This window comes from Macaca nemestrina, chromosome 13, assembly GCF_043159975.1.
Source record: "Macaca nemestrina isolate mMacNem1 chromosome 13, mMacNem.hap1, whole genome shotgun sequence".
NCBI classification, from domain to species: domain Eukaryota; kingdom Metazoa; phylum Chordata; class Mammalia; order Primates; family Cercopithecidae; genus Macaca; species Macaca nemestrina.
Genome location: NC_092137.1, coordinates 3,178,076 through 3,202,256, shown reverse-complemented (window position 1 = coordinate 3,202,256; position 24,181 = coordinate 3,178,076). Strand labels below are relative to the sequence as shown.

General features: G+C 49.9%; 2 long non-coding RNA genes across 8 annotated transcripts in view; both read left to right on the top strand.

Moving 5' to 3' along the window:
• LOC105497569 (uncharacterized) overlaps positions 1–24,181 on the top strand; it is a 230,478-nt gene that overhangs the window by 71,117 nt on the left and 135,180 nt on the right. The gene's annotated exons all lie outside the window — the stretch shown is intronic.
• LOC139357754 (uncharacterized) lies at positions 10,778–12,898 on the top strand. 2 transcript variants are annotated; one of them, XR_011611401.1, is made up of 2 exons: positions 10,778–12,164; positions 12,535–12,898. It is a non-coding gene; the product is annotated as an uncharacterized lncRNA (long non-coding RNA). The 2 variants fall into 2 exon arrangements; XR_011611400.1 differs by having other exon boundaries at positions 12,506–12,898.

Sequence of the window (24,181 nt, the reverse complement as noted above, 5' to 3'; positions counted from 1 at the left end):
TGGACGGTGTCCACCCAGATTGAGGTGGGTCTGCCTCTCCCAGTCCATGGACTCAAATGTTTAGTTCCTTTGGCCACACCCTCACAGACACACACAGGAACAATACTTGTCATCCTTCGATCCAATCAAACTGACACTCAGTATTAACCATCACAGAGAATAGCATTGTGCTTGCTTGAAAATTGAGGAAAGAAGCATGTCATTACTATTATTATTATTTTTGTGTACATAGTAGGCGTATATGTTTATGGGGTACATGAGATGTTTTGGTACGGGTGTGCAATGTGAAATAAGCACATGGCAATTAGGTTGATGATTCCCTGATGTGCAAGGGTCACCCCCTAGAGCCAAGGCCCAAAGGTGGATTTGCGGGGAGCGTCAGCTTCCGAGATGTCCAGGTGCACTTGCTGAGGGCAGGACAGGCTTTCCTGAGCTTCCCGATGTCTGCAGATAGAGCAGGATTTGAATAAGAGCCCTGGGCCATCCCGCAGGGACAGTGTCTGTCTCGGAGATCTTGGGGATCTCCCAGAAGACCCATGGCTTTGCTTTGGAATGCATCCCAGTGTCTGCCAGCCCCCGTAAAGCATTGCTACGGCGACGGGGAGTGCGGGACCGGTGAGGCTCACAAAGCCATGGAGGCACCGGAGCGGCGTCAGGGATGGCTTTCCTTTCCCACATGGCGCTGCATCTATCATTTAGGGGATGTTCACGTATTTCCCTTCTTAAAAAACGTGGTTTTGGTACAAAATGCAATGAAATAGAGCCCATAGAGGATAATTCGGAGGATCAGCAGGTACGGAGGAAAGCTCAGGGCCGCCTGGCTGTGGACGCGATGGCCTGGGGCGGCCTCCTCTGAGGGGCCATCCCGAGGCCGAGTCCCAGGGCCAGTTGCGGTGAGTAAGGGCCACGCCAGGAGCCTGCTTTGGGTCAGACCCAGCTCGTCATCCTGTGGCTCCGTTTAGGACGATGGCCATCAGCTCCCAGGATGAGTGGCCTGCACCCTGCCTGGCGCCTGGTGGGGGCGATGAACCCCACGCTCCTCCAAGCAGGGGGCTATGGGCTTGCAGCCAGGGCTCGGCGGGAGAGAGACCCCTGCCCTGAGCTCGCCATGGGGCACGGGATGGGGTGGGAGGGGATGTAAGTGGGTAAATGGTTTGCGCACCTGCTGTGTACCAGGCCGGCACTGGCTCCCTCACAGGGGCGAGCGGCCAGAGTGCGCAGGGGCAGAAAGTGTGTTTGTGGGCCCCGCTCACCCTCCTCGGGCAGCTTCAGGCGGCAGCAGCCACAGGCAGTCAGAGTGACGATGAGCAGGCGCTGCTTCACAATGTGGGGGGCGTGGTGCTGCTGTGAGATCCGGGCATCGGCGTCACCTCTCCACACAGCCACTCCACTGCACCCCAACAGAGCATCCACCGCACTGCGTCCCGACAGAGCAGCCACCACACCAGACCCCAGACACAGCGGCCACCGCACTGCGCACCGACAGAGCGGCCGCCACACCGTGCCCTGACAGGCCACTGCATCTGTCCTGATAGAGAGGCCGCCGCATAGCACCCCAACAGAGGCCACTCCACCGCACCCCAACAGAGTGGCCGCCCCACCAGCCCCAAGAGTGGTCACTGCACTGCACCCCCGACACAGTGGCCACCCCACTGCACCCCGACAGAGTGTGCCCCCCATAAGACCCCAGAAAGAGGGGCCACCCCACCACGCCTTGACAGAGAGGTCACCGCATGGCACCTCAGTAGAGAGGCCATCCCACCGCACCTCAACAGAGTGGCCACCTCACTGCGCCTGGACAGAGCATCCACCCCACTAGCCCCCAGACAGAGTGGCCACCGCACTGCATCCCAACAGAGCGGCCATCCCACCGTGCCCGGACAGAGTGTCCACCCCACCAGCCCCCAGACAGAGCAGCCACTGCACTGTGCCCCTACAGAACGGCTATCCCACTGCACCCCGACAAAGAGGCCACCCCACCATGCCCCAACAGAGGTGTCTGCACAGCACCCCAACAGATAGGCCACCCCACCGCACCCCAATGGAGTGGCCACCCCACCACATCCCGACAGTGTCCACCCCACTAGCCCCCAGAGTGGCCACCCCACCGCACCCTGACAGAGCGGCCACCCCACCAGCCCTCAAACAGAGTGGCCACAGCACTGCACCACTCCCCGACAGAGAGGCACCCCACCACGTCCCGACAGTGTCCACCCCGCCAGCCCCCAGAGTGGCCACCCCACCACACCCTGACAGAGTGGCCACCCCACCGCACCCTGACAGAGCGGCCACCACACTGCACCCCGACAGAGGCCGCTGCACAGCACCCCAACAGAGAGGCTACCCCACCGCACCCCAACAGAGTGCCACCCCACCATGTCCTGACAGAGCGTCTACCCCACCAGCCCCCAGACAGAGGGGCCACGGCACCGCACCACACCCTGACAGAAAGGCCACCCCATGGTGCCCCAACAGAGCAGCCACGCCACTGCGCCCCGACACAGAGGCCACCCCGTGTGCACTGACAGAGAGGCCACTGCACTGCACCTCAACTGAGAAGCCATCCCACCTGCTTCGACGAGAGGCCATCCTACCACGCCCCAACAGACAGGCCACCCCAACTGTCCCGACAGAACAGCCACTTCACCCGAGGGCTGGCTTTCTCCCAGCCCCAACAGAGTGGCCGCCCCACGGCACCCTGAGGGAGAGGCCACCCACCCCACCTGCCTCGACGGAGTGGGCATCCCACCTCCCCCAACAGAGAGGCCACCCCACTGCACCCCAGACAGAACGGCCACCCCAGCCGCCTCAGCAGAGTGGCCACCCCAAGTGCCTCAACAGAGAGGACACTCCACCCGTCCAGACAGAGGAGCCACCCCACACTCCTTGACAGAGATGCCACCCCATCCGCTTTGATGAGAGACCACCTCACATGCCCCCAAAGAGAGGCCACCCCACCATACCCCAGACAGAAGGGTCACCCCACTGCACCCTGGAAAGAATGGCCACCACACCTGCCTGACGGAGAGACCACCCCACCACCGGCCACAGAGCAGTCACCCCACTGCAGAGATGAGGACAGGCTTCCTGGGTAGTCCTGGGAGAAGCAGGAGCTTTGTCTACACACAAACCACACACTATACACATCACACACCACATACATACATACACATACATCACACACATACATGCACACCACACATACAATACACACACCACACAACACAAACACTATACACACAGCACACACCACATACATAAACACATACCACACATACACACATACATAAACATTACACACCATATATATCCACACAACACACATCACATACAGTATGCATACCACACAACACAAACTATACACATACTACACTCACTCCACACACTACATACATACACACATTACACACCACACATCACACACCAGACACATACATATACACCACACACCACACATCACACACCATACACATGCATACACATACATTGCATACATGCACACCACACATACAGTAAACACACCATGCAACACAATCACTACACCCACACCACACACCACATATATAAACCCATATCACACATATCCACACACCACACATCACATATCTAACATCACACATATACACCACACACATACATACACACCATACATACAGTACACACACCACATAACACAAACACTATACACACAGCACACACACATACACACCATACACATCACACACCACACACATACATGCACACCACACATACAATACACACACCACACAACACAAACACTATACACACCACACAAAACATACATGAACACACATCACATATATCCACATGCCTCACATCACACATATACATCACACACATACACACCACACATACAGTACACACACCATACAACACACTGTACACACAGCACACGCACAGCACACACTGCACACATATACACCTTACACATCACACACCACATATATCACACACACACACCACAAACATAGACACCATCCATCACAATGACACACTACACACATATATACACAGCACACAGCACACACATACACACACCACACATATATATACATACCACACATAGAATACACATACCACACCACATAAACACTATATACACACCACCTACCACATACATAAACATGCACCACACATACATACATAAATATACACTACACAATACTTACATCCACATACCACACACCACACATCATACACATCACACACCACACATCTACATACATGCATCACACATGCAATACACACACCACACACAACATACACACTGCACATACCATGTACATACCATGCAAAACAAATACTATACACACACCATACAGGCACATACATACCACACACCACACACATCACACACCACACACATACATACTACAAATACAATACATACGCCACACAACGGCACACTATATACAGAGCACACCTCACACACATACAAACATCACACACTACACACATACACACATCACACAATACACACATCACAACGCAAACACTATGCACACACCACACACATACATACATATACACTACACACCACACACCTACATACACACATCACACATACAATACACATACCATGCAAAACAAATACAATACACACACCACACACACCATACACACACATACATACCACACACCATACACACACATACGTACCACACACCACACACACCATACACCATACACACACATACATACCACACACCACACACACCATACACCATAGACATACATACATACCACACACCACACACACCATACACCATATACACACATACATACCACACACCACACACATTACACACCACACAATACATACCCCACATACAGTGTGCACACCACACAACACAAACACTATACACATACCACACACCACACACACCACATATACAAGCCACACACCACACACACTATACATACACACACCACACACACAGGATTGGTTGGTCTCATTTTGCTACTAAAAATCTGAATTATTAAAAATACTTCAAAAATAAGTGCAGTTGAATCCTTTCGGGAGGTCAGTGCGAACCTGGAAGAACTCTAATCACATGTAATTCAGTCATGGTCCATCAGGGCCTCATTTAGTGCATTGTTAAGAAAGACTGTAGTTAGCATTGCAATTATTTCTGTAGAAATAAGTGCCGCAAGGCTGAAGGAGACGGAAAGTTTTGCTTTCTTTAGGGGGCACTCTCCTCCTTTTAATTAACATTTATTTATTCAACAATATTTATTGAGGACCCACTATGTAGTACTATTTCTTGAGTTCCTTCTATGTGATGCTGCTTGTTAAGTTACTATGTGGTTCTTCTTGTTGAGTGCAAATTATATGGTGCTGTTCGTTGAGTACCTGCTATGGGTGTTATGTGTTGAGTGCCTACCATGAGTGCTATTTGTTGAGTACCTACTATGTGGTGGTGTTCTAAGTAAGTGCTAGGGCACAGTGGTGGAAAACACATCAAAAATCCCTGCCCTTTTGGAAGTTACATCCCAGTTTATAATCCAGTCATCCTGCTTGGCAAACCCTTAGTTTCTGGAGATTTCTGGTTTTCAGAAAAGGCTATGACCCTCACACTGGAAAGGGCATGTGTGCCAGGCAGCCTGGGATGCTGTTGATCGTGATTATGATTCCTTGGGGCTTCTGAGCTGGCATGTGGGGTGGTGCAGAGGACCTGCCCTTTCACAACTTCCTGGAAACAGTTACTGTCTGTCACACAGAAGCTTTGGATGTGTTGTTGTCTGAGGGACCCTTGTAACCCAGTGGTGCAGATCTCATTATCCCCACTCTACAAACAGAAGACCTCCAAGAAGCTTAAATGCAACTCATTCAAGGTCACTGCTGCTGAGTGAATGATATGGGCCCAAGATAACTCCAAGTTCCGAGCCTTTTTGTGAGTAGTTTCCACGCACTGACTGCCTCAAGGCCTGCATGAAATTTCAGTCTCTATCTTCCATTTGAAAACCAAACAGCAGTGACCAAAGGCTCCCTATCAGGTTCTGTTTGAACCAGCACCTGGGGAGGCTCAGCATCATCAGCTAGATGCAATTCACAGCAGGCAGTGCAGGCCCAGGTATGGCCACAGATGCTGCATCCGAACAACTGGCAAGAGACTTGAAAAGACACACGCACAGACACACTCAACATACACACATGCACACGCACTGCGCAGATACACACCACACACATACACACACACCATATGTCTACACATGCACACACCCTATGCGCATACACACCACACACACACCACACACATCACCCACACTACACACATACACACCATACACATACACACCACACATACATACACACACAGCACACATATATGCCACACATACACACCACACACATGCACACACCTGCATTCCCACACCACACACGTACACACCACATATCCACACACATACACACCACACATGCACACACAACACACATACATACCACACACATGCAAACCACAACTACATACACCATACACATGTACACACCACATATTCACACACACACACAGCACACACATACACACCACACACACATGCACACACACTACACACCAACTACCACACATACACATACACATGCACACATGCCACCACACCTACATGCATGCACCATACACATGTACATACTACACACATACATGCACACACACAACACACATACACAAACCCACACATGCACGCACACCACATATCCACACATGCGCAAACACTACATATATACACACCAGACATGTGCACATACATTTCCACACATAAGCACACACACCACACACACCCATACACACACGGACACACACCACACACACCACACACATGCCACACACACCACATATCCAGACACACACGCCATGCACATATACACCACATACATGCACATGACATGTACATACACACAACCACACACACAGCACACATATGCATCACACACATACATGCACCACATATCCACATACATGCATACACACCACATGCATACACACCACACACATGCACACTACACATACATATACACATGCACACACCACACATGTTCACACAGAACATACCCACACACATACATACACACTACACAGGCATACACATTACACACACCACACATACATATACCACACACACATCACATATCCACTCACATACCTACACCACATGCATACACACCACACACCCACACACCACATATCCACACATACACACACCATGCACATATGCACCACACACACCACACATACATTCACACATGCACAAAAACCACACAAATGCACACACCAGATATACACATGCATGCACACACCACACACATGCACACCACACATACATAAAAACACATGACACATACACACTATGCATGCAAACACACAACACATATCTACACATGCACACACACCATGCACATGCACACCATGTATACACACACCATATGCATACATACATGCACAGATGCACACATACCACATATCTGTGCACACACAATATACACATACACACCACACAATACACACCACACATACATACACACACATGCACAACACACACATGCACATACACATCAGATATCCACCCACATTCACACATCATATGCATACACACCACACATTCACACATATGCACACACTCCACACACATATACATCGCACATATGCACACATTACATACATACACACATTTACACCACATATTGACACATGCACACACACCATGCACATACACACCACACATACATCCCCACACATGCATAGGCACACACCACACACACATGCACACACACCACTGACACATACATGTCACCCATGTGCACACATCATCCACCACATTACACAAACATATATACACACACAAACCACACACACCCCAAAATGTACACACCACACAGTACACATCATAGATATGTACACACGCCCCACACATGCACTCGGACACATACATGTCACCTATGTGCACACAAGCCACATACCATATCACACACATACCAGACACACGGCACACACATGTACAGACACACACCAGAGTTGCACCACACACTCATACACACATATCACACATGTGCCACACACACCACACACACTCACATGCATACAGATACATATACCACACGGAGCACTCACAGGGGTGCATACACAGACGCCCCCTCCCCCACTACCCACACAGTGCTGTCTTCAGATAAGCTCATTTTTGTAGTGAGTTTCTGAGGTGAGACTCTAGGAAGAGAAGCAACCAGCGTGGCTGAGCCTGCTGTCTCACTGGAGGAGGCAGTGACCTGCAGACCTCCTCTGTTGCTCAAGAGGGTGTATGGTAAGAGCTGGCCCTGGAGGTGCAGCAGGGTGGTCATTGGCCAGTGAGGACCTGGAGCCCAGGCAGATTACTGTGCTTAGAAAGCAAAAAAGTGTGCGTACCACTGCAAGCAAGGATTGTAAACTTTCCCCATTGTGGAGCGTGTTTATTCTTCCCTTCACTGTTCCTCCCCCTTCCTGCCAGGGTAGAGGTCACAGAAAGTGATCGTCCAACTGTGGACAACCAGGCAGGACTAAAGGTGGCTGTGCAATGCCCATGAGAGATGCGTCAGGTGCAGGAAGCCCCACAAACCCTCCTGGACTAAAGGCGGCCGTGCTGTGCCCATGAGAGACAGATCAGGTGCAGGAAGCCCCACAAACCTTCCTGGACCCCTGCAGAGTCACCTGCCCCCACAGCTGGCTCAGATCCACCCTGACACACCCCAGCCAGGGTGCATGGCCACCCAGGGAGGAAGAAGGAGAGAAACACTCTGGCCAGGCCCTAGGCAGCGCCTGCCTCCCTGCACCCTGGCAGTCTGCGAGTCCCGGGACACACGCCGTGCCCAGCAGTGCTGCACAGACACCCAGAGGTGGAGCATGTTCCCTGTGCCTGTGGCTATTTGTGAACTCCTTGGAGTAATGCCTGTTCAAATCCTTCACCCCTTTCTTTTAATGGGGCTACTGGTCTTTTTATTATTGAGTTGAAGAGTTCTCTATATAGTCTGGATACCAGATCCTTATCAGACATGTGATTTCAGATATTTTCTCCCATTCTTTGGGTTGTCTTTTCGTTCTCTGAAGAGTGTGCTTTGGAGCAGAAAAATTTTTTAATGTTGACGAGGCCCAATTTCTCCATTGGTTTTTTGTTGTTGTTGTTGTTACTTTTGTGCTTTTGGTGGCGTATCTAAGGAACCATGGCCTGAGGCAAGGTCATGACAGTTTACGCCTGTGTTTCCTTGTAAGCATCTTATAGTTTCTGCTCTTCTGTTCAGACTTTTATCCAGTGAGAAATTCAGTATGGCTCTTTGAACAGATCATGGTTCTACTCTCTGTGTAAGATTTCAACAACATGAGCTTGAGATTTCTCCCAGATGAGGGACCGGCTGAGACCTCTGAGACACAGGAGCAGGCATGGCTGTGGTGAGGCTTCCCGTTCACAAATGGCCCCTAAATCCCCCTCCAAACAGAGGCCCCTGTGACCATGTTTGCCTCACATGACCTGCCTTTAGGGTCACTGGTTGTGGAGCTGGAGGAGGACTCTGGTGCCAAAGTGGCCAGTGCGGCCCCTCCCCCGGGCATTCCTGTGCCCAGTTCTCGCTGCTTTTTGCTCCCAGCTCCCAGACTGGGCTCCCTACCCTCGCTGCCTTTTCTGTTTTCCTCCCAGCTTCCAGGACTCTGCCTGTGGGCTTCAGAGGAATGCTCTGTCTGGGCACCGTTTGTGATCAGTGCTCAGCAGGCTACGTGCAGGAAGATCTGGCCTCAAGAATGGGGCCCAGACATCCCTTCGCCCTGTGTTCAAAACACAGACTCATTATCCAGGTCCACCTTAAACCTTCTTCCGGGCTGAACGGCTTCTCTCTCTTACTCCCTCTGTTTCTCTCTCTCTCCCTCTAACCCTGTCTTTCCTCCTCTCTGTCTCTTCATCTCTGTCCCTCTCTCGTCTCTCTTCCTCCCTCCGTCTCTCTGTCTCTCTCTCTCTCTGTCAATGTCTCTCTTCCTCCTTGTCTCTATCTCTGTCTCTCTCTTTTCCTCCATCTCTGTCCCTCTTCCTCCCTCCCTATCTGTCCCTGTCTCTCTCTCTTCCCCTCTCTCTTCCTCTCTCCTTCTACTCGCTCTTCCATGTGAGCTCCTGACGCCTTATCCCGACCCTGCCACAGCATGCCTGGCTGCCCTGGATTGGGTCTATTTCTGGACACGAGACCTTTGTGGTCAGGGACTTTGTCTTATCCATTCTGTATCCTCTGAAGCCAGACAGCCCAAGGCATCGTAGGTGCTCAGCGACTGTTTGCTAAGTTGATGAGCTGAGGCGCCCCTGCGGTGCCTACAGGGGCATGCTTCCATTTTGTTCTCCCAAAGGCATTTGTGTGTGTGTGATAAACACCTGTGTGCCTGTCCTTGCCGTGCCCCTGTCCCATACTCAGCTTTGGCATGCCCCTGTCCCGTGTTCAGCCTTGGCACGCCCCTGTCCCATGCTCAGCCTTGGCACACCCCTGTCCCATGCTCAGCCTTGGCACACCCCTGTCCCGTGTTCAGCCTTGGCACGCCCCTGTCCCATGCTCAGCCTTGGCACACCCCTGTCCCGTGTTCAGCCTTGGCACACCCCTGTCCTGTGTTCAGCCTTGGCACGCTCCTGTCCTGTGCCTGGCATTGGCTGCCATGCCTGGACCCTGTATGCCCCTGCCCTGTGCCTGGCCTCAGCACCCTTCCCATGAGCAGTATTGTCAGGGAGCACCCAAGGGGAGTTTCCAGAACCATCGGTGAGTTGCTCCTCCAAAGTCATTTTCCTTTACTTTGATGGAAAACTAGGGAAGTGTACTTTATTATTGCTGGCACCAAGCCACAGATGAGGCCCCACTGTCATCTGGTTATTCTCAAATCTTTGTGGGCACAAGAGCATTTTAAATTATGCCAATGAACCTGCTTTGGATGTCTGACTGGCCTAGGGCTGTGTGCATGTAAAGTGGCAGGCACCGGCTCTGTGGATTCGGGACACAAGGGCCCGTGGGGCCTGTCTGTACTTGGGATGAAGGGGTTAAACTGAAACCTTGAAGGAGGGGACCATGGCTTGGCTTCAGATGATGGTGTGGAAATTGCACGGCTGGAAAGGGGCAGGCCCTGGGGAAGCCGCCTCAGGGTGGGGAGGCCAGACAGCAGCCACGCTCACTTCCAGGGCAAGATTGCTCAGAATTCTGGAAGTTCTTCCAGACCAGCCACTTGCTAGGGACTTTTCAGTTAAACTGAAATCCAGGCCGTTCAAATGAGGTCAGGCTGAACAGGCCCCACAGCAGAGCAGAGCAGCGCAGCAGAGGCCGCGGCCAGGCCAGGGACAGCTGGGCACCGGGCCCATCCCTGCCTGGGTTGAGAGCTCCTGGGCTGTGTTCTCCCAGGGAGACCTCAAAGCCCTACAAGGGAGCACCTCAGACTTCCTGCGGAGAAGGCACACGAGAGATACTGAGTCACCGATAAAGAAAATGAAAAATGGAGCTGAAATTTACCCCAGGGTGGTGATGTGCTGGTGAGTGAACAAGTGGCTGTTGTATGGAAATCCAACTCCAAACCAAAGACCCCTTGGGACAAACCAGGAGATGGCCCCTGCGAGCGCTTGCTGCTCCCCAGCAGCTCACGTTCCAAACAATGAATGAAAATACCAAAGGAATGGTCATCTGATCCCATATCCTAAGTGAAAAATAAAGTCCTGCTTCAAAATATTCCCTGCACGTTGGTGAGTTCTGTTTCGTGATCTGACAGCATTAAGAAAGATGAACAAACAAGAGGTTGTATCTTTTCTTCTAAATCATTAATAACAAAAGATCCAGGCCTTTAAACAAGATCTCCAAGAAAAACCGTCTTTCTCACTCCACAAATGTCATGACTGATTTTAACCCAACGCTAGGAGAACTTTGACTGGGGTTTCCAGGCCTGTTATCTTGAAGCAGTCAAAGCATGAGCCTCTTATGTTTTCCTACTGATTAACTTTGATGAGCCCTGAACAATTACTCCTGTGGTTGCGGATGCTGCAGACACACCGTGCTTCCCGGGGGGATGAGAGAAGGAGGCATCACGTGTCATGCCTGGGGCTGCCCTGTTCCTCCAGTGAGCCTCCCTCTGGTGCAAACTGTGCTGGCTGCAACCACCCTCGGGCGAACTGAGGTAAAGCCACTCAAATCGCCTCTGAGGGCCTCATGTCCTCATGGAACCCTGGTTGAGAGAGGATGCAATGGACATTTCAGACCTGGATTCAGGCAGGGCTCTATCTGGAGAATGCTCCAGGCAGGCATCACTGGTTAGGAGCAAACCTCACAGCTGGGCCTGTCTTGGCTCTGACCACTGGGTGTCTTAGTAGTCTCAAATATTTAAAAAAAAAAAAAAAAGAAAAAAAAAAGAAAATATCTGGGGAAGCTAAGAAGAAAGTTAAATCCTTAGATTTAAAAACATCCTCACATTGTTATGACTTAAGAAATATAATTTTCTCTTTCACAAATCTTTCTTAGTCAAATAAAGACGTGCCCCTTCTCTGCAGAACCAAATGGTCCGTTGTCGGCGACTCGGAAATGCTTCACCTCCCTGGGCGACGCTCCCGACGCTGCTGGGGAGTCGTGTTGGCGCCACTGCTCCTGCAAGGATGAGAGCACACGTGGTCACCAGCACAATTCCAGCGGGAAGATGTCAAAGCATTCAACACAATCTCAGATATAAGCGCAGGGGATTACCAGGACTTTTTAGATTCACATTCATTTTCATAATGTGCTTCATTTTCTGAGAATTTTGTGGCATTTTGGCCTCTGCCATGAGGAATACGTTCTCATTCTGACAATTCAGAATTGGCTCTTTGTAGTGTTTGTCCTTGGGGAAGAATAAATTGTTGGAGAAGGTGTTTGAATGACCTTGTGCTTCGGAGCTAATCAAGAGCCATCCACAGAATCCGTCTGAGCATCATCCTTTCTTCTGGGCTGCTGGGCTGTCATTCTCCAGCAGTGCCGGGTCATGGAGGGAGGACGCGCTTTGGAGTCAGGAATCTAGGTTTGAATTGTGTTTCTGCCACTTACAACTATGTGGCCTTCAGTGAATTACTCAACTGTTTTGGGCCTCAGTTTCCCTATTTGTATGATTGCATTTCATGATCGCAGCCTGAACAGACCAAGAAAACTACCTTTGAAATGTGTTCAGAATTTAGCTTGTTGTCACCTCCACAGTTCCCACCCCGCTCTGAGCCACTGTCATGTCTCATTTGGAATTTTGTCTTAATCTCCTACCTGGACTCCCTCTTCTCCCTCCTACCTGGCCTCCCTCTTCTCCCTCCCACCTGGCCTCCCTCTTCTCCCTCCTACCTGGCCTCCCTCTTCTCCCTCCCACCTGGCCTCCCTCTTCTCCCTCCTACCTGGCTTCCCTCTTCTCCCTCCCACCTGGCCTCCCTCTTCTCCCTCACACCTTGCCTCCCTCTTCTCCCTCCTACCTGGACTCCCTGTTTTCCTTCCTACCCGGCCTCGCCTCCTACCTGGTCTCCCTGGCCCTCGCTCCTACCTGGTCTCTCTGGTTCTCTTGTTTACCTGGTTTCCCTGGTTCCTCCTACCCAGTCTTCCTGGTTCCTCCTCCCTGGCCTCCCTGTTCTCCCTCCTCCCTGGCCTCCCTGGTCCTCCCTTCCTACCTGAATTTCCTATTCTCCCTCCTACCTGAATCCTGATTCTATCTATGTCCACAACAGCCTGTTCTCCACTGAGCAGCCAGATAGGTCCTGTGAGAACTCTAATAGGAGGTGTCATTGTCCTGCTCACACTGCTCCAGTGACTTCCTGCCTCATGGAGGGCACAGCCCTCTGCTTTTATTCACCCCGTCGACCTGCTGTGTCCTGCCATTGTGTCCCCTCTCTCCTCCAGCTCCTTCGGTCTCATCCACACTGGCACTGTGCTGCTCCTTGGAGGCTCCAACCTCATCTCTGCCTTCAGCTCTGCCCTTGCCCATCCTAATGTCTGGACAGTTGTTCTTGGTGACTGCAGTGTCCAGCCCTTCCTTCTGGCCTCATTTGCTGACCACCTGCATTATTTAGAATAGGATTAACTATCAGAGACCCGAAATAATAGTGCCCGAACAAAATAGAAATGAATACATTTCAGTCTAACTATGCGGTTTGGGTTGACATGGCAACTCCAGCATCGTTTGGGACCCAGGTCTCTCAACTGTGACTCCAAATGACACAGGCTGACACCTGTGGTCCACCTGGCCACTCCAGCTCCCACCTTCAGGCCGAAGCCCAGCCCGTGGGAAAGAGAGAGAAAACAGGGGTGCACCCTTCTCCCTGAAAGGGCCTGGCCTGGAATATGCACCAACATTTCCCCAGGGCCCATTGGCTAGAATTTGACATGAGCACCCTAGCTATGAGGGGGTCAGGAAATGAAGTGTCCATCGGTGAAGCAATGTGTCACATTATGGAAGAAATACAGGCCCCTCTGGTCCTGGTGTGATGCCCTGGTCCACTGTCTCTGCCCCAGGAGGTCTTTCTTCACCCACTGTCCTTCACAGCCTCATGTGAACTGGGCATAAGGCCACGTGGTCTCCTGGGAGCTGTGCAGCTCTGTGAGCTGTTTTCTGCTAAGGGGGTTTTGGGGGACAGAGTTTGATTTAGGAGTAGAATCCTTAAGTTTTGTAGTCCAGACTTTTATTTTTTGACAGAATAATTTCCACAAAGACTGTTGGCTGTGACTTCAAAATATATCTAGAATGCAAATATAGCCACTGCCAACATTTCCGTCCCTGTAGGCCTCACCTGGATGGGCTCAACATCCGCTGTTGGTCACGTGCACTTGTGCCTCTCAGCAGCCAGAGGAGCCCACTGGAATGACGCTTGGAGTGAAAGCTCACGCTCTCACACAGGCTGGGAGATCCTAAGCCCTCTGTGCCCTGGCCACCTCAGAGAGTCCTCTCCTGACTGACACCCCACCAAATGCAATAGACTCCCAGCTGTTGCCCGAACTCGGCCTTCCCTCACATCTGAGGCTGGTCCTGGCCCTGCCTTTCCCTTGGGAAGTGCGTCCTCCTCACCCCATGCTATGCCCCAGCCTCTTCCAAGTCGTGGTTCACACCACAACCCCATCGCCACCTCCACGGGCCTGTCTGCAACGCTCCGGGCAAATTCCAACCCTCAAACCTCCTCCTCAATAATACACAGGACTTACAGAACTGACCACTTCTTAAATTTGCTATTTAATTCACTTGCTTGGCACCTAGAACGTGAGTTCTAGAGGGCAGAGACTGGGTTTTGCTACTTGTTCTACCCTCTATGCCTACCACAAAGCCAGGCACACAGTAGGGACTCAACAAATATCTGCCCAGTGGTTGAACAGTGGGTGATATTATTAACACACACGCATTCTAGAATCAAGTCAGTTTAAAGGAGGTGGTATTTTGTTGTTGTTTTGCTAACAGCTAGCATGTGACTGGCACCAACTAGACTCCACAAGGTTAACCAGGCGGAGTGAAAAGCCTTGATTTGGTCATCTCATGCTTCATAACATTTTCTATCATATTTAAACATAATATCCTTCCTTCGATAACTGAGTATCCTTAGTCAACTGCTTTTGTGAGTATTGATCCTGATAATTTATACATTTCTATTTAATGCAACCATCTTTGGTTGAATCTTTAATTTGTGCAGGCACTGCTGAAGGGGGGTGGGATGAGCGGACACATTCATGGATCCTGACCCCAGGGAACATCCATCCTGGGGAAAAGACTGATGTGCAAACACAAAACCATAGCACGCTGGATGAGGTCATGGAAACGCACACGGAAACAGGGCTGTGGAATGCGGAAGAGGGAGTAGTCAGCCAGCATGTTTCAAGGTGGAGCTCTCCAGGAGGGGTGGCGTGAAGATACCGCCGCGCCCAGCTCACAGGCTCTTGACATCACTTCTGATTTCGGCCTTTCTCGGGCACTGACTCACTTCCCTGGAAGCCCTCTTGCCTCAGGAGCATCAGCGGTTCTGACTGTCTTACCCCCAGGCTGTGTTAACTCTTGCTCTCTGTCATAAAGCCATCAACAAGATGCAGTGGCCTGGACCTGCTGCTGAATGTCTCTTGGGTCCCCCTAAGTTGACAACCGCAGGCTAACTGGACCCAGAGAACAACAGGTAGGTGTTCTGGGGGTCCCGGTGAGACCACACATGCCAGAGGAGCCCAGGCCAACCCTGCAAAGACTCAGGCTCCCGCCATGTCAGAGCGAGGTTTCACAGGCAAGGATCTGGGGCGTGCTGGCACAGTCCTTTCAAGGTAAAAGACAAATTATTGTACCTTGTACCTCTAACCACTCAGAAACACAGAACTGTCCCTGGAAATACTGATTTGACTCATCCGTGTGGAGGGCTGAAGGCTGAGGAGCCTCTGACGCAGGGCGAGGCCACTATGTGAGCTGCACTGCCACTCATGCCGGCACCGGGGATGGGTGTAGCCTGGCAGACAGGTTTGCTCTGGAGTGGGTCCTCTAGCAAGCCCAGGAGGGAGTCATGGCCTAGACCCCCCGGTTTTCAAAGCAGAGCTATACCTTCTGTGCCAGAGAACCATTTGCCATGGAAAAGACGCTCCTAGCAGGCTCCTGGGCCCTGGCAGATACCAAGGGCTCCCTGTGGAATATGGGTGACCATGGCTGGCTCTTGCCTTTGTGAGCTGGATTTTGTCAGACACACCAAGTCTAAGGGGCTAGGGGCAGCCACGATTCACCACATAGTGAATAATGTACCTTTGGGGTTGGGCCTGCGCAAGGTCATGGAGCAGAAGTGAGTTGATGGATTGGGGGTTCAGCCCCTGGGCTGGTGCCCGACACCTTCTCTACCAACTCACAATAGTGGTTCCATCCTGGTTCCTCACAGCCAGTGACAGGAACAGGCCCTGTTTGCAGCCGGTCACCCCAAGGATGGGGCTTGAAGCAGCACACTGGGCCTTTGCTGTGTGAAGCGAGAAGGGGCCTTTGGGAAAGGAATGGAGGATCCTGGGCAGTGACAAACGGCCCAGCTGTTTGGTCAGAGCCTGGCAGGAAGGTCAGGAAATGGACGTGGTCTGGGAAAGGCCACAGGGGTTGCACAGCGTGCAGGTCTGTGAGTCTCATGGGACACCCACCACCCACCAGAAAGCACATTCGCTAAAGAGGCTTCAGCACTAGGGCGATGGGCCGGCCTCTGTCTGGGGCTGCCCCGTGGGCTGTCCCAAGGCAGAGGAACCACAATGGCAGGGGTTGAGGCTGTGCCTGGCCCAACACCGTGGGGTCCTTCTCACCAGGGCTGATCTACCCATGACTGCTGCGTGCCTGGCCTGCTCCCCGCAGGGATCCACACGGAGCACTGGAGGAGGAGGACAGGGCATCATCTCAACAGCACTACGTGTGTAGAACCCTTTCCAGATTTGGGGAGGGGGAAATCCATGACAGGTTTTCACTCGAGTGTTCACGTGTTCTGGACACGATATCGCTCTTTATGCTCACAGTGCCTCTGGATACGGTATTGCCTCTTATGCTCACGGTGCCTCTGCCAGCTCACGAAGCTGAAGGGTAACAGAATACCTGATTAACCAAAAGGTGATCTTGTTGGGTGTGGGTCGGACCTAGGTGCCAATTTTGTGGTGAAGGAGGTGCAGCCGTGGGTATGTGACTGGCATGTGGGCTTACCCACCGCCTGGAACCACCTGGAGCCAGAGAGCCTGCTTAGATGACAGAACGGGTTTTAAGGCTTAGCTAAGCGGCCACTCAGCTTTGCTTGGCAAACTCTGCTAAGCCCATGCGAGGCGCAGGTGTGGCCTGACAGGGCCTGTGATGCTTTTCGGGTAGATCAGGAGTAGAAGTGCAGGGTGCAGGGAGCAGGCATGAAACTGGTGAGGGAGGGGACGAGGCGAGGGCTACTGGGGCTGGGATGTCACATGCAAAGGGCATCAGGGATGTGACATGGGGCCTTTTGTGACAGGCTTCCTGTCTGTAGGCAGCACTGGGTCCGCAGCAGCAGCAGGAAGGTGCAGAGGTGACTTCTGGCCTCTGCCCCCAGGCGCGGCCTCCTAACCGCCTTTCACGTTCTGCTGGGAGACCTCGAACATGGTGCACCAAACACCTCACACCCTGGGATGGAGAGAGGAGGCTTTATCCTCCAGGTCAGCGGCTGGGGGACAGTGACCCACTGGCCAACGCAGCCCGGCCAGCTTTCACAGCGTTCTTGGGGAGTACAGCGGGGCTGCTGCGTGCTGCTCTTGTGCTGCCATGAGAGCTGAGTCACCGTGACGGAGACTGCAGGGCAGCAAAGCAGAAATACCTCCTCTCTGGCCCTTACAGGCTCTCGCACCCCTGCGCTGGGCAGCAGGGGCCCCGTGAAAGACTTTAGGTAGGGAAGCGACGCAGTCAGGTGTATCTTTAGAAGGCCTCTGTGTCAGCATGTGTAGGAAGAAGGGGTGGCCTGGCCACATGGGCATTGTAGGGCTACATGCAGTAGCCCCAGCAAAGGCAGTAAGGATAGTCGAAGACAGAGGCCAGAGGCAGGGGCTGGGAGGAGACGCTGAGGACAGGAGCAGAGCAGAGGTGCTGGGAGGCGAGGCGAGGACCCAGGTTCGGCCCCACACAGCGCAGGGCAGGGGCTGCCTAGGGGCTTCTAGTGCAGTGAAGGTTTCCCTTAGTGCTTGGACTTAAGCAGCCCTGGTGCTTCCTCATTAGGGGCCTATGGTCATTGCAGAACTTAAATCTTCATGGGCTGTTTTTGGCGTAGTAATAAACGGACTTGCCCTCTCTGTTACTTTTTCACATAGTGTTAGTGATGTGGCAAAGCACATGGCTTGTGTTGGGGAAAACACAGTTTTAAGGCCTGATTATAGATTTCAGGGCCCGATTTGAGAGGGCTTTGAACGCCACGCGTGTTGGATTTCACACAGCTCAATGACTTCAGGAACGGGGTTTGAGTCAGCAGGCTGGGTGGGAGGCACCTGTGCTTGTCACCACGGGCAGGGGTGGACGCTGCGTTTCACGTCCCTACTTGCCAATGTGGACTGAGACGTCACAGGAGCCTGGGCCAGGCGGGGCACAGAGGCCTGAGAGATGCTTCTGAAATGCATTCCTGACAGCAGGTGTCCTCTGTTCATCTTTTAGTCATATACATCCCTCTTGTAAATGAGGACCCCGGGAGGAAAATGGAAGACGTGTGGAAATTTCACTCAGGACTTCAGTTTGCTTCTTTCCATGATACTTGAAAGAGCGATAGGTGTAAACTTCAGTTTGATTTTTTCTCAACCTTTAAACTTGTGCTTCTTCTGCTTTGTCCCTTTTTTCTTTCTCATTTGTGTATGTTCTCAGCTTTTCTTATTTATAAATTATTTGATACTGTTCAAAATTTAATATCATGTTAAAAAGTATCTTTGATTGCCAACTACTTTATCTCCCTGTGACCAAACTCTAATCAATTTTTAACTTCTTATTCTGTGCAAGAAGTTTTACAAGGGCAATTACAGCTGGACTTCCTCAATTTAAAACAAAGAAAACTCTTGATGAATATTTTGGAATTCCTCGGGTAGTTCGCAATACTCTCGCAGAAATTGCCCCATAAATTATACTACATCATTTGAGCTTTAAAGTAAAAAAAAAAAAAAAAAAAAGTATACATCCTTCTTTATGGCAGCATAATTATTTGATGTGACTACATTTTATGAGGCATTAACTATTTTTCTATTAGAAGAAAATATGATCTAACCTTTTTTGTGTGTATGGGAACTTTCTGGGACTCTAATCCTGCAGTTCTTGGGATGAGGTTACATTGTTCAACAGCTTTTGCCGTGTGAGTCTCACCACACTCTTCCAGCTCCTCCACCTTCGCCATTCTCCGCTGCGAGCTGTTTTGCCTGAGTCCAGACTCTAAATGTCGGTGTGTCTGGGACACAGTCCTTCACCCTCTTTTCTATGGCACCTTCTCCTAGACGGTGTCCTGTGATCCTGTGACTGTGTGTGGATGTGTGCGGATAACCCCCGCGTGTGCGTCCCCACCTCCGACCTCTCCCCTGGGTGAGGGCGTCCTCTGTGGAGCACTGACCTTGCGGCTCTCTGCCTGATGTCTGGTCAGTGTCTGAAAACCTCGTGCCTGAACGGCTCCTCTCCAGCCCTCCACGTCTTGGCTGTTGGCATGGTTATCCACCAAGGAGCGAGGTCAGAGGGAGGAATCGTCCTTCAGTCTCTGCTCTCTTTCATCTCCATGTGAAGTTAATCCTGGTGCTCCACCTCCAACACTTCCCAAACCTGAGCCCTCTCCTCGGGGTGCTGCCGCCCTGGCCCCTCACCTCTGTCAGCCCTGGCCTGCCCATCGAACGAGTTTCACCTTCTATCTCCAGCCCATTCTCTATGTGGGAACTGGAATTATCTTCTTAAAATGTAAATCACTTCCCTTTACTGCCCCTCTTAAAACTTTCTTAATAGTCTTCTCTCACACTTGGAATAAAATCCAAAATCCTCATCACCACCTCTAAGGCCTGACTTGCTGTGGTGTGGATCTTTCCTTGACATTCACTGGACGACTAGAGTTATTCCATGTCCGCTAAAAATCCTCCTGTCGTTACTTTCTTTGGTGTAGTTTGGTATTGGTTGCTATATTGAGATGACATAACACATATTTTATCAATAAATGATGTTAGAGATATGGCCTTTACATCTTTAGATTAATGTAGCAGTTCCTCTTGATATTTAATTAAAGACAATGTTTTCTTGAGAATTGTAACAAGGAACATGGGCTGTGTGAAGTCCTCCTCTGCATTTTAGAAATGTATCATGCATTTTCTGGTTGAGGTAGTTTTACTGGAAAAGCATTGTTCTCCGTGTGCCTCACTCCTGCCCTCATCTCTGGGCGGTCACTCCTGACATCCCTGTTCCTTGAACACACCAGGCTTGTTCCCGTTCCAGGGCTTTACGAATCCTCCTCGCTCTGCCCCTGTTTATCACCTGAGTGTCTCCTTGTCATCATTCCAGATGTCACAGTATTAGGCCCTTCCTGGATCCGTATCCTGGGTGGCCTGCTCTGCGCCCTCTCCCGCCCCGCACAGCAGTCATCCGTCATCCTTACGTCTGCATGTTGTCACCGCCTGAGTTGCACGATTTGTGGATTATTATTTATTGTGCAAGTCTCTGCACTAGAATGTGAGCTTTGGGAGGGCAGGAGTGATGCTGATCGAGATCGCTGCTACGTCCCATCACCCAGAAAAGAGCTCGGCATGTGGTGTGCACTCATTTGACATGTGCTAAATGAAAAGAAGAGCATGAATGGCCAGCCATCCGAACGTGCCTTTTCAGACCCAGTGTCTTTGCTTCCAGCAATACGCACAGATAATGAAAGGACGCCCCAGGAGGTCTAGGGCCAGGAGCTACGGAACTTTGAGATCTACATCATTTCCCTACAGTTAAGGTTCTTTGTCTTTTAATTGTCAGTGGTTCTGACCTTGTTGAGGATAAAGAGATGACCTATATGATCCACAGAGCAGCTTGGTCCTCAGTAAATAGTGGGCCCCACATTCCTTCACCCTGAGGTTCGGCTTCATACTCATGACCACACACTTATGATCTTTTGGGCTTAGTTTAAATGTAACTTCATTTTTAAGAATTCCAGCACTGTGGTGTGATCAGGAGACCCAAGCATCGGTAAAGATGTGTCCGTGCGTGAGCATATGTGCATGAGCGTGTCCCTGCTCCCCAGCACTAGAGACAGGTGGAAACATAGTTGTAATTCTGGAAATATTGGTAAAGTGCTACAGACACATCAATGGGATGATTTTGATCATCTTATATGATTGCTAGTTGTTTACACAAGTAGTCATAAGACTGTAGGTTGCTTGGTGATGGAGATGCAAGAGAATCAACTTTTTGAAAAACTCTTAAATTGAACTAGAACACATAGTTTTTAATTTTTATTTTTAACTAAACTTTTATTTCAAGATAAATGTATGTTGACGTATAGTTGTAAGAAATAATATAGAGAGGTGCTATGTAGACTTTACTTGCTCCTCCCCATGATAATATCCTGCAAAAAATATTGTATCCCATAGTACAATCTCACAGCCAGGTTGTTGACACTGGCAGTCATGACACAGCACATTTCATTACAGCAAGGATCTGGAACACTGTCCTTTTATAGCAGCCTCCACTTCCCTTCTGTCCCCCCACCTTCTCCTTAATCCCTGCCAAATGCTCACCTGCTTTTCATTTCTATCATTTGTCATTTCAGGAATGTCATATAAATAGAGTCATACGGTATGTAACCTTTTGGGATTGCCTTTTTCTACTCAGCATAATTCATTCTGATTGTTATCTATGTCTATAGAGTGTGTGTGTTTTAAATTGCTGGGTAGTATTCCAGGACATGGATGCACTAGTTTGTTTAACCATTCACCCACTGAAAGACATTTGGGTTGTTTCCAGTTTAGGGCCCTCGTGAATAAAGCTTCTATGAGTGTTCATGTACAGATTTTTATGAGAACATAATTGTTTTCCAGGGCTACCATAATGAAGTACCACAAACTGGGTGGCTTAAAACAACAGAAATTTATTCTCTCCCAGTTTAGAGACCAGCGGTCTTAAAGTGTTGGCAGGGTGTATTAGTTCACTCTCATGCTGCTAAGAAAGACATACCCTAGACTGGGTAATTTAAAAGGAAAGAGGTTTAATGGACTCGTAGTTCCACATGGCTGGGGCGGCCTCACAATCATAGTGGAAGGTGAATGAGGAGCAAAGTTACGTCTTACGTGGCGGCAGGCAAGAGCTTGTGCAGGGGAAATCCCACTTATAAAACCATCAGATCTCATAAGATTTATTCACTACCATGAAGAGAGTATGGAGGAAACCACCCCCATGGTTCAACTATCTCCACCTGGCCCTGCCCTTGATATGTGGTAATTATGACAATTCAAGGTGAAATTTGGATGGGGATGCAGCCAAACCAAAGCACAAGGTTGCTTTCTTCTGGAAGTTCCAAGACAGAATCTGTCCCATGCTTCTCTCCAAGATGTTGGTGTGGCCTGCAGTTCCTGATGTTCTTGGCTTGTAGCTGCATTGCTCCAGTCTCTGTCTCCATCTCCACATGGCCTTCTCCCCAGTGAGACCCTGTGTCTCTTCGCTTTTTATAAGGCCGCTGGTCATATTGGAATTAGTGCTCACCCTAATCCAGTATGACCTTATGTTAACTACATCACCACAGACTTTACTTCCAAGTATGGTCATATCCAAAGGTACTGGGTGTTGGAATTTCCACATATCTTGTTGAGGTACACAATTCAACCTACAAGAATAGGTTTCCATTTCTCTAGGATAAAAGCTCTGGAGAGAAATTGCTGCATCATATGGCAGTTGCATGCTTAATTTCAAAAGAAACCAAACTGCTTTCCAGATTCAGAGAGGCTATATCATTTTATATTCCTATTAGAGACGTATGAGTGATCTGTTTTTTCTGCATCCTCATCAACATTTGGTGTCATCGATATTTGTTGTTTTGTTTTGCGTTTAGGCACTCTGGTAGGTGTGTAGTGATCTCATTGTGTTCTTTGTTTGCATTTCCCTAATAAATAATGATATTGCATATCTTTTTCATGTGCTTATTTGTGCTGTCTATATATTCACTTCAGTAAAATGTGTCTTTTGCTCACTTTCTAATTCAATTGTTTCTTTTACTGTTGAATTTTGAGAGTTCTTTTATATCCTAGATACTACTCCTTTATCAGATATTTGGTTTGCAAATAATTTATCCCCATCTGTTCCTTGTGTTTTCATCCTCTTAACAGAGTATTTCACAGAACAAAAGTTTTTAATTCTATGATGTCCAATGTATCAGTATTTCCTTTTGGGGTTCATATTATTGGTGGTCACATCTGAAAACTTTTTGCCTAGTCTTCGATCCTGAAGATTTCCTCCTATGTTTTTCTAAAGGTTTTATAGTTTTACATTTCATATTTAAATCTATGATCCATTTTGAGGTACTTTCTGTATGATGTGTGAGATTTAGACCAGCGTTCATTTTCTTGCCTATGCATGTCTAATTGCTCCCACACTCTTTATTGAAAAGGCTATCATTCCTCCATTGAATTGCTTTCTCCTCTTGCCAAAAATCAGTTAGGCACATTTGTGTGGGTCTATTTCTGGGATCTCTATTCTGTTCTGTAAATCTAAATGTCTATCTCTTTGCCAAG